The following is an 18,398-nucleotide window of genomic DNA, read 5'->3' on the forward strand; positions in this document are numbered from 1 at the left end:
GTATTTGTGCTGGGATGTCTGAAATTTGACATTTGCTTTAGGGCCCTACATGTTCCTGGAGTGGACAATGACATTGCGGATGCTTTGTCTCGTTCACAGTGGGAGAGATTCCGTGGGCTTGCTTTGGAGGCAGACGAGGAGCCGACTCCCATGCCGCAGCATCTGTGGACGGTAGGCAACACAGGGTTGTTCAATTGGTTTTAGGTTCCCTGGCTCCTTCCACTAAATTGGCGTATGAGTTGGCCTGGGATGAGTTTTTGGCATCGGGAGCTTGTAAGAGAGAGATTTCTTGGCAGAGGTCTGAAGATGTGGTTCAGTTCATTTTGCGTTTAATGGACAAGGATTTGACCAGAGTTACCATTGCTGGCAAGTTGGCAGGTGTTTCTTTCATGGGTAAGTTGTTATGGGGCTATGCTCCGTCGGCTGGGGAGTTGGGTAGGAGAATGTTAGAAGGATGGTCCCGGGAGCGGGGCTGTGTTCGGGCCCTTCGGTCCCCTTTATCCTGGCAGAAACTGTTTAATGTTATTTCTGTGTTGCCGGTTGTATGTACAGATCAAGTGGAAGCTTGTCTTTTTGCCACATTGATGGTGTGGATGTTTTTTGGTGCGTTTCGGGTGTCAGAGCTGTTGGGTAATAAACTTTCGCGAGGTCTCTTGTGGGGGGAGGTTCAGTTGTCGGTTCGGGGAGTCCATGTTTGGCTCTCTCATTCGAAGACGGATCAGAGGAGTTCCGGCAAAGGGGTTTGGTTGGAGGCAGTTTCCCCTCCGGAGACGTGCCCGTTACGGTGGGCTCATTGCTGGAGGGAGCTGTCAGGTGGGGTTTTTGAACATCCGGTATTTCGTCATATGAATGGTTCCTTGGTTTCCAACTATCAATTGCGCATGGTACTGCGAAAAGCGCTGCGTCATCTTGGCCTAGATGATACTCTGTATGGTACGTACTAATTTAGGATTGGTGCGGCCACCAAGGCATTTAACAGGGGTTGGTTGAGGGAAGATATCATGGGCTTGGGGCGCTGGACTTCAAACTGCTTTCAGCGCTATGTCAGAAGCAAATCTAGTGGAGCGCTTGCGTCTTCTTCTGTTTTGCCTGTCTGATACAGTTTTCTTTTTCAGGTTCCGTGGCTGGTCCTCGCGCTGAATTCCTAACCGTGTGGATCGTGGGCCATTCGTTCATTAAACGTGCGCAAGTTCAAGCTCGCCAGAGTTATTTTGGAGCAATGTTAGGATTTAATGACCGTTTATTTAACATTGTTTGGAAGGGTAAAGGGGGTATGTTGTGGAAAGAATTGATCCCTGCCCTTAATTCTTGGATGGTAGGTGGGGTTTGTCCAGATGTGTTGGTTCTCCATTTGGGTGAGAACGATTTGGGTTTGGTAAAGGGCGTGGTTCTCCTTCGGGCGATGAAGAAAGATCTTTCTTTGCTACACCAGCAATGGTCAGTGTGTCATGTTTTGTGGACCGAGTTGGTTCCCAGGAGGGTCTGGAGGAATGCTGTGAAGCCGAAGGCAATCGATAAATCCCGTAGGAAAGTTAATATTGAAGTTTCTAGGTTTTGTAGCGACCTGGGTTTCGGGCGTATTGTGCACAGCGATATTAAGTACGATGCGGTGGAATTTCTTAAAGGCGATGGAGTTCATTTGTCTAGGATGGGGATGGATTTGTACCTCCTTGAGTTGCGCGAGGTTTTGTCTCGTTGTTTGCGGATTCAGCATTTTTTAGGTGAATAGTGCGTTGGTTAGTGTTTCTGCTGCTCTTTTCCTTTTCCCCCTCCCTCCCCCTGTGTTTTCCCCCGTTTTGTAGTTTTTGGTTCGGGGGCAGAAAGGTGGGGATCTTCCCCCTCTCGGTCTTTCTCCCCACTGCTTTCTGGGTGGCGGTTTATTCTGGAATTGTCCGTTTTTGGGCCAGGATTGGACCCGTTAGTTGAGAAGTTGGATTTTGTTGGGGGAATTTTGTACAGGTTGAGGTGGTGTTCGGAGATATGGGTTGGGGGATCTGGATCAGTTTAGTTTGTAATTGGGGTTTGGAAATTGATTTGGGTAATGTGATGTTATAATGTTGTTGGGGTTTTGGTATGGTTTATTATGTGTTTGGGTATGTACGGGTGGGGGCGGGTGTGATGGAGGGTGAGGGGTAGGGGCGGGGTTTGGGGATTTGAAAATATACGAACAAAGTTGGTATGGTTTTAGATTGTTAGGCTGTTACCGAGGTTTTGTGTTTTTGTAAATGTGCACCTGTTCCATTAAAGCGGCCTTTTTCACACTCTATTGGTTTCATGGTCTGCTCACTCTACCCCACCCCTCTCTCCCAAGGGGGGCTTGGGGGAGGGCAGCCGACCCCTGGGAGGTCTCCTCCCCCGGGCGGTTTGGGAGATCTGGGTGGGGTCATCCTTCTAGCAGCTTCCATTTGGGCTTCTTTTGGGCTATTTTTGGTTGTATTCGGAGCCCAGCCTATAAATGGGCGGGGCTCCTTTTCCCGGGCACCATTTTGGGCTTAGGTGACCTGGTGGCCGGTTGTTTCCTCAGCTAGTTTTTGTCCCTCCCTCCCTCCCTTATTTTCTGGGCTCTTAATTTTTTCAGCTTTTCTTTCATTTATTATTTATTTGGCGGCTGGTTGTAACAGGTGGACATAGGGTTTTTTTGCTGTGTTACTTTTGTCGCTTGGGACAGGTGCGTGGCGGTTTATTCTGGAATTGTCCGTTTTTTGGCCAGGATTGGACCCGTTAGTTGTGTAGTTGGATTTTGTTGGGGGAATTTTGTACAGGTTGAGGTGGTGTTCGGAGATATGGGTTGGGGGATCTGGATCAGTTTGGTTTGTAATTGGGGTTTGGAATTATGATTTGGGTAATGTGATGTTATAATGTTGTTGGGGTTTTGGTATGGTTTATTATGTGTTTGGGTATGTACGGGTGGGGGATGGGTGTGATTTGAAAATATACAAACAAAGTTGGTATGGTTTTAGATTGTTAGGCTGTTGCCGAGGTTTTGTGTTTTTGTAAATGTGCACCTGTTCCATTAAAGTGGCCTTTTTCACACTCTATTGGTTTCATGGTCTGCTCACTCTCCCCCACCCCTCTCTCCCAAAGACCAGCCCGAGTGAATTAAGGCGCCAACCCAGTCCCCTCGCTAATCTAACATCGCCAACGTAACCGCGACACCGTAAAAAATCTATTTATTGAACACCAACGTTCAAGGCTCAATAAGCGGCTCGAACCTGGTTACGCAGCACCAAAGGCGGCCGTGCTAACCTCAGACCACATCCTCTCCCTTCCTAATTAGTTTAAAATGATCACGCATTCCCAATCGCTCATTGGTACCGGCAAACACTTTTAAGGGACAGAGGCGGTCCGATGCAGGCCAATAAATAATTAAAACGAAGCGTGGCGCCGCAATTCCGGCTACATAAACCTGGATTCTCCAGCCTAATGTTCTTACTATAAACGCTCGTAAGCCTGGAGGAACTAACCCGATCCCTTCCCGCTGGAATTTAAAGGTGCGGCATGACCCGTGCGGCACTGGGAGCTGGTTCCCCCACACCCCCGATTGTCTACCTATCCCGTGGCCCGCCACCACTAACCCCCCTGTGGCTGATACCACTGGGCCCCATACAACCTGGTCATGCCCAGGGACGGGGCCGGGGGGAGGCAAGTTGGAAGCACATACCTTGCGTGATAACACTTCTACTATGTTTGTTTTTTCACTCTAGGCTTCCGATTTTTGCAAATCGTCGTGTACTCAAGCCTTTGAGCTGCCCTCCGATTCTGCTATCATGCTGATTTATTTCAGGTGAATGTATACATTATTCTTTGTAATTTGTTGTCGATCAGCAGAGGTTATTCGTCCACTTTTAAACCCTCCCCGTTCAAGCTTTTCGGCCCATCTCTAGTTGTGCCCCTCATTTTTCTTGTATAGTGCAGTTTATGTGTTCAGGCCAGCTTTGTTTTACAGGGTCTCATTTTATGTATCTTTCTGATACCACCCGGTATTTATTTTTATTCAGGTCTGCTATTCTCCTGAGGTGCTGTATTGTCCCCGACTTCTTGAAAGCAGTGTTCTGTGATACCTTTCACCCAGTTGTTCTTGGACGAAATAGCTGAGGTAAAGTTTTGTCTGCTTCATTATTCCTTTTCTTAAATTCCTCGCCTATCCGACTACCGGAAATGCGTTTAGGCAATCAGCCCATTCCACACCACAGAGGAAACGCTTGTCTTACTGTAGAGTGCTTTATTTTTAGTTTGTACTTTTTCCTTCTGTTTTCTGTGCATTTTTTCATCAGCTTGTCTCGTTTCTGCCTTATTTGACTTGTATCCAGATAGTGACGATCCCCCACATCTTTCTAAAGGGCGAATTTGACTCGTCTTTTCACCCTTATTTCACCCTTAAGGGATCCTCCTGCAGACACGCTTGATGGTATGCGTCCAATTTTGATGCTATTATGATTCTGTTTGTTTGCCTACCCCCTATTTTTAGACTCACCTTTAGTCTATAGTGACCCCTTCCGAAACACACCCATCTGTCTCTCTTTTTTTCTACTCTGGTGTTGGATAGTCATCTGGTCTATGTATGGTATATAAGGTGTCTCTCCTTTTTGCACACTTATGTAAAAACACTAGTTTCTTGTACTTTGTTGCTTGACTGAGTAATTGGACTCTGCTTTAACTCGTTGCTTGCCCTGCTTTATTTTATTGTAGTTCATATTCTCTTAATTTTGTTTTTCTTTTGCCCACAGATTATTTCTTCCAGCCATGATTGTTACTAGGACACCTTCCCAGGATTGGGTTACTGGATCTTGAAAGACCTCGCAAACCTATATAATCTGTATTTGTGCGCCCTGATGAAGGAAATTTGTACTGGCATTTTTCCGAAACGCCTGTCAGCGATGTTCTTGGTTTTTGCTTGAATATGATTGTGTGGATAGGTTTGGGTTTGACTGGGAGAATGAATGAAATGTGTGTCAATTTTTTTAATGCCCCGTTGTGTCCTTAGGCTGTTACCATAAATTTCTATGTATGTGCTTTTTAAAGACAAATCCGAGAGGAAAAAATTATGAAAAAGAAATTGATTATGTATTAATTTTCCGGAACTAAAATATTTTTCTATGCTAATAAAAAGAAATATTTCATATTCAGCTTTCCTCTGGGCTTTTCCAGCTTAGTTTGGAATTATTCCTCTTTATGATTGGGAACTCCCCTTTTCATGTTTTTCTGACAATTATCTCGCCCTGGCGCTTCTGTTTTTTGCATTGCTCTGAAAGAGGAGCCTACATGCAGAGTTACATTGCTGTACTTTTACACCTATAAATCATGCACTTTCCTGTAAAACCGAGAAAGAACATAACTAGAATTCCTTTTTTTGTGAAAGAGGGACAGCACATTTAGAGTGCATTCTTAAGTAAGTAAGTGAGAATGCATTTTCAGGCAATGAGGATGTTGAAAAGTGCTGCAGACAAAAATCACATGCTGTGAAATACAAATTGCTTGTAACTGTGGTTATAACTGTGTTTCTGACTAAGCATTGTCATCATCATCATCAATTATATTTGACATACCACATAGGAAGAACCAAGCGTGGGACAGAAGTAGCCCCTTCAATCTGCCAAGAGATGAGGTTTTATACTCTTTCTGAAAGAAATCTAATTTAGCTAAAGATGCAAGTCATTTGGCAGATTATGGGAGATGGATGTTACTCAATTTGGAAACCGTTTTCTCCTTGTCCATTATCTCCTGCTTGCCTGAGAATAGGTTTACATTTGGATCTAAGCTGTTATTCAGGATAGTAAATCAGAATTTGAGCTTTAAGATATTCAGGGGATGAATAGATGAAAAGCTTTGTGTTCTGAGGCGAGAGATTTGAACAGCACTCGCTCATGCACAGCCAGTCAGTCACTGTAGCACTTGAACAGCACTAGTGACCTGTTCAGGTGTATGATATGCTCAGATGTATGAATTCTATAGCCCTAGCTGTTGAATTCATTCTAAGGCATTACAATAACAGTGTTAAGCCTTCATTATCACCTCAACAAAAATGGCCCTGTGGTGTTGGCAACAGTGGTCTGAGGCGCTTTCACATTTTCAGGTGGTTAATAGTCAAGGAAATCATGGCCCAGATTCACAAACACAGTGCGCCGTTTGCTTTACTCTTTTAACGAAAGTAGCGATGCAAATTGTAGAGGTGGTATTTACATTCCAATGCAAAAGTAATACAAAGCTGAACGATGTAGTGCTGTGCATTACTTTGTGTTAAGGGAAGTTCTGTGTGTATAGGCGTTCCCATGCAACCACCCATTGATATTGACAAAAATTGCTGTTTACAGAGAATTGTACCATAATTCACAAAACTTGATTATGCAAGAACATCAAATCTTATCAAGACACCAGGGCAGCTTAACATTATTCCTGCCCAAAGGTTGGCTTCATAAAAATGCCAGTGGCATCCGGATCTGAGTGTTCAATTTTAACTGTTTGTCAATACACTAAATAGCATTTCCTATTGTGAGTGCGACCAGGTAGAAAAAATGTGTGAGATGTCAAAATGTACCTCATGAAGCATCACCAGGGGAACTGTTGGTTGCTACTCACCAGTTTGCTCACGCTATCATCATTGATAACTTTCAATACTGTGAAGAAAGAAAAATAGTGTCCTAATTTTTAGAGGTGAAGAAAAAGAAAGAAATAACGTGTGAGAATGCACAGTAAGTGATTGTGTCTTCTACACCAACTGTACCCCGTAGCGAGAAAAGAGAAAGAAGAAAATTGCTTCTCCAAGCTAAAATGAGTTGTGACTTACTCGCAGATATACATACTTTATTGAATGCTGTCAGCACACTCAGATTGAAAGAACGAACGGCATGTATAGGACCATTTCAATTAGGAAAGGCTGACATGTTTCATTGCCAATTACTTGTGGCACTTTCATCAGGTCTCGGGGACCGGTCTTCACCTCACAGGTATTTCAAGCATAGCCTATGGTGATTGACAAATGATAAAAGAGAGATGGTGCCAACCATTGAAACCACATTAAAATAGTTAACAGGCAACATTTCCCAGAAGTTAATGCATGCATATCTTAGGTGATAATATATTTACCAGGTGGTTGCTACAACCCACTGCCCTGGCATAGGTAAGTCACCCCTATAGCTGGGTGCACTATACCAGGGGTGAGGATACAGGTGCATGAGCCCTGTACCCCTACAGGTTCTAAGTCAATTCTTAGACATTAAAATTGCAGCTTTGACATAAAGAGTATATGGTCTGGGAGGTTGTCATTACGAACTCCACAGCAACATAATTGCTTTAGTGAAAACTGGGAAGTTTGATATCAAACCTCTCATAACATTAAACCAACGCTGATGCCATCTTAGAGATACCCCCTGAAAATCCATTGAACTCTAGTCCCTGGCTGAGTGGCTGCTCACCAGCTGCCACCACCAGGCAGGATTCTGGACCCCTTGTTCGAGAGCCTACCGCTCTCGGGGTCCGGAAAGAAAGCACATTTTGGGACGAGGTGCCAAAATTCCTCCTCCAGGATGGGAAGGATCAACGATGTGAAAGCTTCAAAGGCCTGCAGCCTTTGTGAGCTATCCCAAACATTTGCTGCTCCCAGCAACTGACCCCCCACTGGTTATGACCTCCACTCTGGGTGGGAGAATCATCTGGAAAACCAAGTTAAAAGGAGAGGTGTGCCCACCTTTGCCAACCTCACCCCTCAGGTGGGGGAGGCGAGGTGAAGCACAAATCTCAGTCCCTGCCATCTTTCAGATGGGGGACCCAGCCTACCAGAGTGAGGCTTATGCCCCACCCCACTGGAGGTGGCATAATAGAGGGTGTACGCACCCCTCCGAAGGGACCTTTTTGTCCCTACCTGAACCTACCTGTAACACCCCTAAATTAAGTATGTAGGGGCAACACTGAACCTTGCCTCCTCAGACCAGATCCAAAAAGAAGAAGCATGAAAAAGAAGGACCAAATAGCCTTGCAGAGAAAGGACAAGGAGGACACCAACTGACTTGGCCCCAGTCCTACTGGCCTGTCCCGACATCAGACTCTTCCAACAGAACCTCAGTGTGTCCTGCAGTCAGCCGTCCTCGTAAACCAGAGAACCTGTCCTGTCTTTCCGAATAAAAAGGACATTGTCTCCTATGAGCACAGGATTTGCTCAAAAGTAACCAACTCCGACTCCGTCTGAATCCCCACCATTCCACTCCTTTTGCCCTGAGCCCGAGTGGCCCAACACCCTGAGGATGTCCCCACAGTGATCCTGGCATGGATCCTAGTGACCCCATAACCTCTACCAGCTCCTGAACCAAACCTGCAGCCAACAACTGGAAGGTCCCCTCAACCACGACTGAAGGCGACACCGTAACCGACTCCGTAACCAAAGCGTCCCAGAAAGAGCAACCTCGACTATCCAACCAAATCCATCTCTGAGCGCTTACGGACACAGGATGACGACACCCAAAGACTCTTTTTGCTTTATGAGCAGCTGACCGACTCTGAGGGAACCTCAACTGAATCTGCAGGACTGGTCAAGACTGCGCCTTACACCCAGCCTCCAGTGCGCCGCTAGTGGTGTAGTTCTTGTGTTGGCCATTGGGTCTTACAGTGCTGACCTTAACCCCAGGAGCTTTTGCTCTCCTAACTGGTGGCCCGCTCGCCACAGTCCCCAAGCCTAGGACCGTACATAGCCCATTGGCTAACGTGTGGTCCCTGCACTCTGCACCCGGCTGGCTCTGTGCCTCTGGCAGTGCGACCCAAGTGTCCATTTGACGGAATCCTATCCACTGACCCATAAGAGCAGTTCTGCCTTCTCAGGACTAAATGTGGCTCCTGAGTAACACTGTAAACCTGTACTGAGGTTGCAAAACGCATTGTCTCCTTTTTCATTTCCCTCAGGAAATGCACCAGCCTTGCAAATATAGATATCTGGCTGTTTAAGAAAAGTAATTGCAAAGTAATTCTGACTGTCTTCGAATACAAAGTAATTCTACTTTAAATGAATTCACTGCGTTCAAACTGTTTTTAAACTGTATATGCTTGCAAAGTATTTTTATACTTCCCTGTACCAGGCCTGATTCTAGGAAATAAATAAAACTAAATAATATTTTAATACAAAGAAATTGTTCGGAGTTCAGTCCTTGAGTGTGTGAAATCATTTCTCAACTGAGTTGTACAATAAAAGCTTAGCACTACCCTCTGATAAGGCCTTGATGCTCGCCCACACTACCACAAATAGAGAGTAAGGTACTGTCTACCTTAACCTCTGCATACCTTTGGGGATTCGCTGGACTCTGTGCACACTATACCTTTTTTTGGTATAGTATTACAAAGACAGCTTCCTACAGTGTGCAATTAGCAATAGGTTGAGCTGAAAATACTGTTTGCTGCTATATCAGATGCCAAGATGTGCATCATACTGGAAAATGGTATCTGAACCAACACTGGATGAGTGACTGTCGGAAATGCTGCTGGTTGCCTCATGTGAAAAGTTTTCGCAGCCTGTTAGTCGTAGTTAACCAGATCCGAGGCCCATTCCTGGAAGTGTAAATTAAACGAGTAATGTGCCCTGAAACCCCTGGGTGAGTCTCACACCATTTCGCCTAATGTCACGTCCAGGGACTGCCATTTTCAAGCACAGGAGTTTATCTGCAAGTTGTAGTCACTCAGTACCCTGACATGAGACTACTTTTAGCCTTAGACTTGGCTGAAAGTGCGGGAAGTCTACCTAATGCCTGTCTAGTGTTCATAGCTTACACTTCGTGGATGAATCTTGATTATGTTGCTGTATTAGATTTCTCAATACCCAATAAGGTAGAACAGATCCCTTTTGCCCAGACAGTTTTTCGTGTTGCTTTTTGACCCACCTTTTAGGACATGGGTCACAAGCTATCATAAGGAGAAACACAACCTCCTGTATACCTGAAGTATTTGCATTTTATACATCATTTTAAATTTAAATGAATATTTATACGGTTTTTTGTGGGAGGGTGGATAGGGGTATGAAAAGAAATGTTATACCCTTTCAATATTGTTAGGTTACTGTGGTATTGCAAAATGCATGGGTTGGCTCTCTTATGACCTTTATGCTGCCTCTTTCACTCGTTGCTGACCTTTATTTTCCCTCTTTCTGCTCATTTCTCACCATCATTTTGCCCCTTGCTGCTGGTTTCTGACCTCTATTTCACCTCTTTCTGCTCTTTTCCCACCTTTTTTCTCACCCAGAAGGATGCCCAGGGCCTAAAAACAAATAAAAACAAAAAAGAAATCACCGCAATTCGTGCTGGGGTTGTGGGTTCCTGCGTTTTTTTTATTGAGACCCCAGGGAGGGCTAGGTCTCTGGGGATTTTTTTTCACAAAATAGCAGGGGCTTGCTGGGGCTGCGGTGGCCCGCTGGAGTCCCTGCAGACCCAGGGCTTCACTCATGTTGGGAAGTGTGTTGCGCGGCCCCTCTCCTAGAGCCCTCCATGTGCTTATAACTTTGGCGTTGTTTGACGAATGTTTACCAAATTTTCCTAAAAGTTTCACTTTTTTGATCAGCTCCTATCTTGAAAGATTAGGGGTGATTGGTCAAGGGGGGGTTGAGAAAAAAGGGGGGTCTTGAAACACGTTTTCTCAATGCATTTTCCATATGAAAGTTTAGACAAGGCTACAGGTATTATGGCAACTTTGGCAGGGGAAAAGGTCTTGGTCCAAAAAGCGCGCTTTTGCAGAAATGGTGAAATCCATTCAGTAATATTTTGAGATATTAAAGGAACAAAATATATATATATCTGGTCGGTGCCTAACTGCTGAGCACAAGCTTGCCTCTGAATAGCTGATGACACTTTAAACCAGGAAGTGTTAGCAGCCATCGTGTGCCTCGCATCGAGTGAAAATATAAAGGAAAGGTTCCGGGGGCGATTTAATAAAGTGGAGCTCTGTGTAATGATGATTTGGACGCAGTGAAGGTTTAGGATTTATAAACAATAAAAGAGAAACAGGTGAGCACCAGGCAGCACGACTTCCACTCCAGGACACCAGTAGGAAGATAACCCTTTCATGCTTCTTTGCCCAACATCACCACTTCGCAGCTATGCCATTAGAAGGCAGTCCATGGGCTTGCAGCTCTCTACCTTTGCAAGGTAGTACGCTGATGTGCCTGTACCTCTGCAAGCTACTACACTGCTGTTGCTTTGGGAGTGGACAGCTCGTAGTTATGCGTCTGTGAGACGAGCGGATGGGAGGCAGTTGTCTCTTTGCGAGCCTGGATGCGAACTGTTCATAAGTCACACTACATGAGAATTGAATTCAGTCCATCAGCTGGCATCTGTTCGAGGTATTTCTGATTTCATATTGCCTTCTTTGGTGAAATGTTATTTAAAAAAGGGGTGGTGGGGGAGATACAAAAAATGCAACGATTTGTTTACACTGTTGACTTAAAAACAAGTGAGGCCACTTATGCTCAGTCCCCCTGCCCTGATAGGTATGCATACATTAATTGGCCGGCCCTGCAAGAGAAAGAAAGTGACACGTCTGCCTGTTGCTAAACTTGATGTAATGATGCCCATCTGCCTCCAGAAAGGCCATTTAGACACCCACTGGGTCGCAGGCTGTATAAAGCAGTCCACAGTTGGAACTGGGCACCAGCCCCTCTGGCATTGCACCAGGGTCCGTATTACCAATCCGACGCTGTGGCAGAGTATATACGAGTGCGTACGCCTAAAGCGCCCTGCCTCCTATCTGCATTCAGGCTGCTGTATCCCATCCACTCCCGCCGCCCAGAGGTATCTGCCCAATGCTGCGCACCAAGGCCTCACTGCTCACCTTTTCGTGGTCACAGCACCCTACACATCATACAGCTCTGTTCTGCAAGCTAACAGGTCTCACATTTGGTACTGAGTGTTGATATCGCCATGGCAAAGGACATACTAGTGCACCTATCATCATCACAGGTTGTACACCAGCTCAGTGCTTGCAGAGCTACTAACTCAGTGAGAAGTGAAGCCAAACACTCTAAACTTTAAAATGGCGTAGAGCACAAGTGCCTGTCTTTTATATTAGCAGGGTCACATGTCTTGTGACGCCTGTGCTGGATGGGTGTTGTGTGGGTTTATACCAGCGGTGAAGGAGTGGCTGTGGCATCAGTGTTGCCAGATTGGGCTAGATCACGCACAATTGGGCTATATTTTTTCCAGCTGTGCGGTAACATTTTGGTTTGTGCTAGTTGCCCCATTATAAATATATATACAGTGCTCCAGCAAAGTAGTATTTTAAAATGCTTTAATAGACAAATATTCACTTTGCATCCTGCTGCAACATCAATTCCAATGCATGCACTGCCTGCTTGGCGCTGTCCCTGTCCCTCCTTCCCTAAAGTAGCAATATCAGGCTAGTTTGTTTCCTTTTTGTTTGGCTTTGGGTTACAAAAAGCTTAAAAAATCTGACAACACTGGATGCGGGTGTCCGTGTTGGAGTGCTTCCATCACCCGGGTTGCAAAAGTCAAAGTGTCACTCTTTGAGCCAAGTCCAACAGTATGGCCAACATGTTAGGTAGGGGGAATCACTGACGCCATATTCATGCATAGTTCCACACAAGAAAGATGGTGGACATGAGACATCTTTGTGGATATGAATGTATATTGCACATTCAGTGGAGTGTTGCAGCTGTAGCAATAGGGGGCCATGGAAAGTTGAAGTTTCAGCTTTTGGCACATGGAGGGCAGTCAATTAGAGAGAAGCTCATTGTCGGAGTTAGGCTGCGCCAACATATGCACTTATACAATCACTACGACGATCCTCACGCACTCATAAATTCACTATACACACTGCTTGCAGTACTCTAATTATGCAGTCTCTACGTACGTACTTGTACAATGACCGAGACAAAGTTACATGACTAAAGTTTTCCCCCACTATCAAAGGTAAGATGGTTGGATACGCTGTTCGGTGCACTATGTAATGTGGTAGGGCCAAGGGGCAGCATTTTGCATACATAATGAACACACAAACACAGATAGATAGTGGAACTGGGTACGGGCACGTGCGCTTGACTCCTTTTTATTACCAGGGTCACATGTACAGTGACGTCTGTGGTGGATGCATGTGGTGTGATTGTAAGCCAACCTTCCAGGAATGGTTGGTGCTGGCAACAAGTACAAAAGTAATCATTGGATCAAACACAGAGATTCAATCATAAAGGGTCAATGATTTGTGCTGCACTAAGGTACGGGCACCAGAGATGAAATAATATAGAAAAGATTCTATTGTAAAGGGTTCATGACTTGTGGTACACTGAGGTAGGACAGCAGATGTGAAATTATACACAAAATATTTCATCATAACATATGTATTTGTAAAGCGCACAAATACCCAAAGGTGTCCTGTCCTGAATGGCTGATGTTTATTGTTACCCAACTCAATGGTGCTCATTTTATCAACCTCAAATGGATGAAAGGCTGAGTGGACCTGCCGGGATTTGAACCTGTGACCATAAGGTTGATCACCGGCCCCTACAGTGGCTGCTTTAGTCCACTGAGCCACCAGACCCAGATCATAAAGGGTTGTAGTGACCACTCCACAGATGGATTTGTAATTTCAGTGATAATGTATTGATAACTTCGTCCAGCTATAAAAAAAGGTGGTAGTAAGATCTCTGCCACATCACATCTGGCCTCGTAATGTTCTCCACCTCTTGGTGCAGTAGTCAGCACAGACATCGATAAATGTTTTTAGTCACTTCCTTTTGACAAAGTTCGATGACATAGAGTACAATCCTCTCTGTAATAAATAAAACATGCCTCAATTTAAATTGTGAGCTCTTCTAACAGCAGTGTAGGTTTATGGAAAAAAAGATGAAACATTTATAGAATACACTGTCGAAATATGTTAAAGCACCTTCAAGCTGAAGCTTAACAATTTTTTGCTAAGAGAAATTTCCTCCCACATTTCTTTCAACTCTGTCCTTGCAGACTTGACGTGGCATAGCAAGCAACAGCAATTGAGTCATTTGCAACATATTGTATGTCCACATCTTCAAAATCACCGAAATGTAATCATTACTGTACCTCGATTCTTCTGGTTTTTTTATATTAGAAATATTTTTGGGTGATTTTCGAGTAATAGTATGCGTCACTGCTGACATAAAACTGTTCACTCTTCTTTTTGTCTATTGAACTCTGCCTCAATAACGCCACATGGCGATAACTTACGGTGCACTGATTTAGTAGTACCTTTGGCGCTCAGCGTGGATTACCGATATTTGTTGTTCTCATTTGTGACAAAACATTTTTGGTGGAAGCTATTACTGGAAAACTGGGGATATCGGCTGTTTTCACTAGGTTCATAATGAACGGATAATTTAAAGTCACTGAAAAAACTATAGGTTTAAAGAAGATTATAATTATAAATTAGCATTTAAAAAACCTTTGAAATTCACTGAAAAAAACATAGGTTTCAGGGACGATGTTTCAGGGATCATAAATGATGTAATATGTGACGTCATCAGCAGTGCATTGAGGGGGTGAGAGTTATAGCTAGCTCAACTAACTATAACAGCAGCATTTCTATGGTTTTGTATGAGTGAAATGTCCAACTAACTATATCGTATCTGAAACCTATAGTTTTTTCAGTGAATATATATATCTAAAACCGGCGTCTCCACGCGCACTGCGAATGGGGACCAATCGGCTAGAAGTGAGGACTTTGACACTACTTATGGTCCTGCACAGTGCAGGGGTTCAACCTAAATTACATTCCGAATCAGCCCCTTCCTGGAAGCAATCAAAAATCAGGGCTGACAGAGACACTCACTTGCGCACATGAAAAAACTGCATGCTGGATGTTGCAATCCTTGAACAATGAACACTAAACAGCGTGAGTGTCTCTGGGTGTGATGCGGTTCAGGTGTGGCAAACAATACTTTAGGGGGATGGGCCAACCTTCAAAAGAAGAAACTAAACAGACTTCCTGCACCCGAGGCATCTGAAGAGGGAAAGAGCCAAAACGCGTAATGCTAATTTTAATAAATGGTGTTTTTAAGTCCCGTCGCAGACAATGGTGAGCCTTCAGAAAGCCGTACAGACCTTCTCAAATTTTATGAAGTCCAGGGGACTACAGGTAAATTTCTCTAAGACATTTACCATGTCGTGCGGCCCAAATAAACAAAGAACACCATGTCCAATTATTCTAGATGAAAGGCTGGTGGAGTTAACCGACATCTTTTGATATTTGGGGGTGCACTTTGACAGGCAAGGCACGTGGAAGCCCGCTGTGAATGCAAGGGCCCTAGCATTTAATAGAGCATCTGGTGCTCTAAGAGATTCGCAAAAAAATAGGGAATAGACCAGTCAGGGAGCTCCTTCAAATATTTAAAGCTAAATGTGTGGCCACTGGTACTTATGGGGTGGGCATTTGGGGCTGGCATTAAGTGGAGGCAATACAGCGAAGCGAGAACAGGATCCTGCGATTTTTAATAGCTACATCGAAGAACACTGCTATATATGCCTTACACGCCGAAGTTGCCCTCCTTCACATCACTGATATTATAAAACTAGCCCCTGTTTTACTTTGGCACAATGTCTGGACTAACAATGACACAGAACTGAATAGAACCATTATAGAGGACGGTTTAAGCTGTGATGGGGCAAAAAATATTAAATGGTTTAGTTACATCAAGAACTTTGTTAGTGAGGTTGGTCATCCTGAATATTTTACCGACCCGGCCTCACTGGAACAGCTCTCGCGATCCACGCTAAAAAAGACTCTCCTAGAACATTTGGAATTGCAAAGATGGAAGGGTGAAAGGACTAAAAAATCTGTAATGAGCCACGATGAGGTGACATCCCAAAGGGGCACTCAGCTGTATCTTGTATTAGATCAACCCCTGCAGCATCGCATGCTCCTGACATACTTTCGCCTGGAAACTTTTTATAGACTTGTATCATTTCCGAATTGTAATGACTGGGAGAGAGAAAAAAGACGCTGTCCTTGTGATGATAAATCATACCAATCAAAAATACATTGCACTCTTTTCTGTACTTTATATAGCCACCCTAGGCGACAAATTTCAAAACCTCCCTTGTTAGTCTGGGGCTTAAGAAAAGCTAGAGATGCCTATAATAAACTAAGGTCCTTAGACGACTGCCTTACCATTAGTACAGTGAGCCTCTACTTGAATACAATCTTAAGAGTGAGAAGGACTATAATTATGGGACAGCAATAGCCAACTAATTAGAACTAACTAACATGTATCTCACCTGATTGCATTGTTTTATATCTCTTTTTAACTTCTTTTTAATAATTTTAAAAAACAGTTTTTAGAAATGTTTAATTCTGAGCGAATAAGATGGAATTTTAACTTTGATTTTATTTGTATACTTTTATGAATTGTAAATTCAATTCGAATAAAGTTTTTGAACTGAAAAGGCCCGTTGTGTCCCCTTATCTCTTTTACTGAAGCAGATACATTTTCATATATGTATATATATATTCACAGAAAAAACCATAGGTTATAGACCATATATAGTTAGGAATTTGCATTTACAAAACCTTGAAAATTCACTGAAAAAACCATAGGTTATAGACCATATATAGTTAGGGATTAGCATTTAAAAAACCTTATTTTATTTGCACAAAACCATTGAAATTCCATATATAGTTAGTTGCACTAACTATATATCGCGGACCCGCAATCCACTGCTAATGATGTCACATATTACATCATTCATGACATGGTCAGTGACATCACTGATGACATCAGTGATGACATCTCAAATGACATCACTGATGACATCACTGATGACATCTCAAATGACATCACTGATGACATCACTGACATCTCATTTGACATTACTGATTACATCACTGATGATATCATTTATGTGATAATACATCTTCAGACTCTAATATAACCTTAGATACACTCAGTGTAAACAGGCACTCACAGACTGTCACTCATCCATGGAGTTACTCACACACCTAGTCAGTCATGCAAAGAATCAATCACACCTCCATTTCCTCAACTATACAGTTATACACACCTTACTTATTCAAACATATACTAACACATATTTACTCTCTTATACAATCCTTGATACAAGTTCACAATGATTCATACAGCCACTCTCACATTCACTGGCTCTTATGTTCAGTTATTTATATATGTCAACTCTCACATGGAGTGTGTTTTACATATGTACTTACTTTGACATGTAGAACTGAGATATCCATTCACTCACCAATACACTCATGCACACAGTCAACTGTCCATACAGCTGTTTCTACATGCACTTTTGAACCCATACACCTAGGGAATCAACTGCTCACACATCTATGCACAGAGTTATACACCTCCCAGCCACCCACACACATACTCAGTCTCCCATACAAATACTTGGGCAACCATTCAATAACCCATATAGTTACTGATATAGCTACTGATTTAAACATGCAGCAGTTTACAGAAGAACATAAATAATGATTGCCAAATTAAGACACTTTAATCACTAACCCATGCACTCAGTGAGACACTTTTAATCATTCTCTCATACAGTCAGTCATGCACCTACTAAATCCTTCATCCAGACACTTATACATCCACTCATTCTTCAATATGTAAGACATATTTTAACTTTACAGAAACATACAGTCACTGGGTGTTGTCATCAGTGATGTCATCAGTGATGTCATTTGAGATGTCATCACTGATGTCATCAGTGATGTCACTGACCATGTCATGAATGATGTAATATGTGACATCATTAGCAGTGGATTGCGGGTTCCGCGATATATAGTTAGTGCAACTAACTATATATGGAATTTCAATGGTTTTGTGCAAATAAAATAAGGTTTTTTAAATGCTAATCCCTAACTATATATGGTCTATAACCTATGGTTTTTTCAGTGAATTTTCAAGGTTTTGTAAATGCAAATTCCTAACTATATATGGTCTATAACCTATGGTTTTTTCTGTGAATTTCATTGGTTTTTTAAAAGCTAATATCTATAGCTGTAAAATATATTCTTTATTAAGTGACATATCACGTAGCCCGTGAGACGCCTCATGATGCATCGCATAACCGTGACGTATCGTCTCTGCAGCGCAAACCAAACCCAAAACGTAAGCGCGCCAGAACACGCTTAAAGATATATATATTTTTTTTAACCTTAATGAGACAAAATCCACACGTGCACATATCACAAACGTTTTATAATGTAACTGAAGTCCTAAAACCCTCTATTAACTACAATGCTTTTTAATGAGGTGCTATCATGTATATTGGTCCCAAGATGGCTGCCAACACTTCTTGGATGAAGTGCTGACAGCCAATCAGATCAGATGTGTGGTTAGGCTCCGCCCAGATATATATCTTTTTTTGAACCTAAATTACTCAAAATCCACGGGAGCACATATATTGAGACCTAGCAAA

The sequence above is a fragment of the Lissotriton vulgaris genome, chromosome 6, assembly GCF_964263255.1.
Source record: "Lissotriton vulgaris chromosome 6, aLisVul1.2, whole genome shotgun sequence".
NCBI classification, from domain to species: Eukaryota; Metazoa; Chordata; class Amphibia; order Caudata; family Salamandridae; genus Lissotriton; species Lissotriton vulgaris.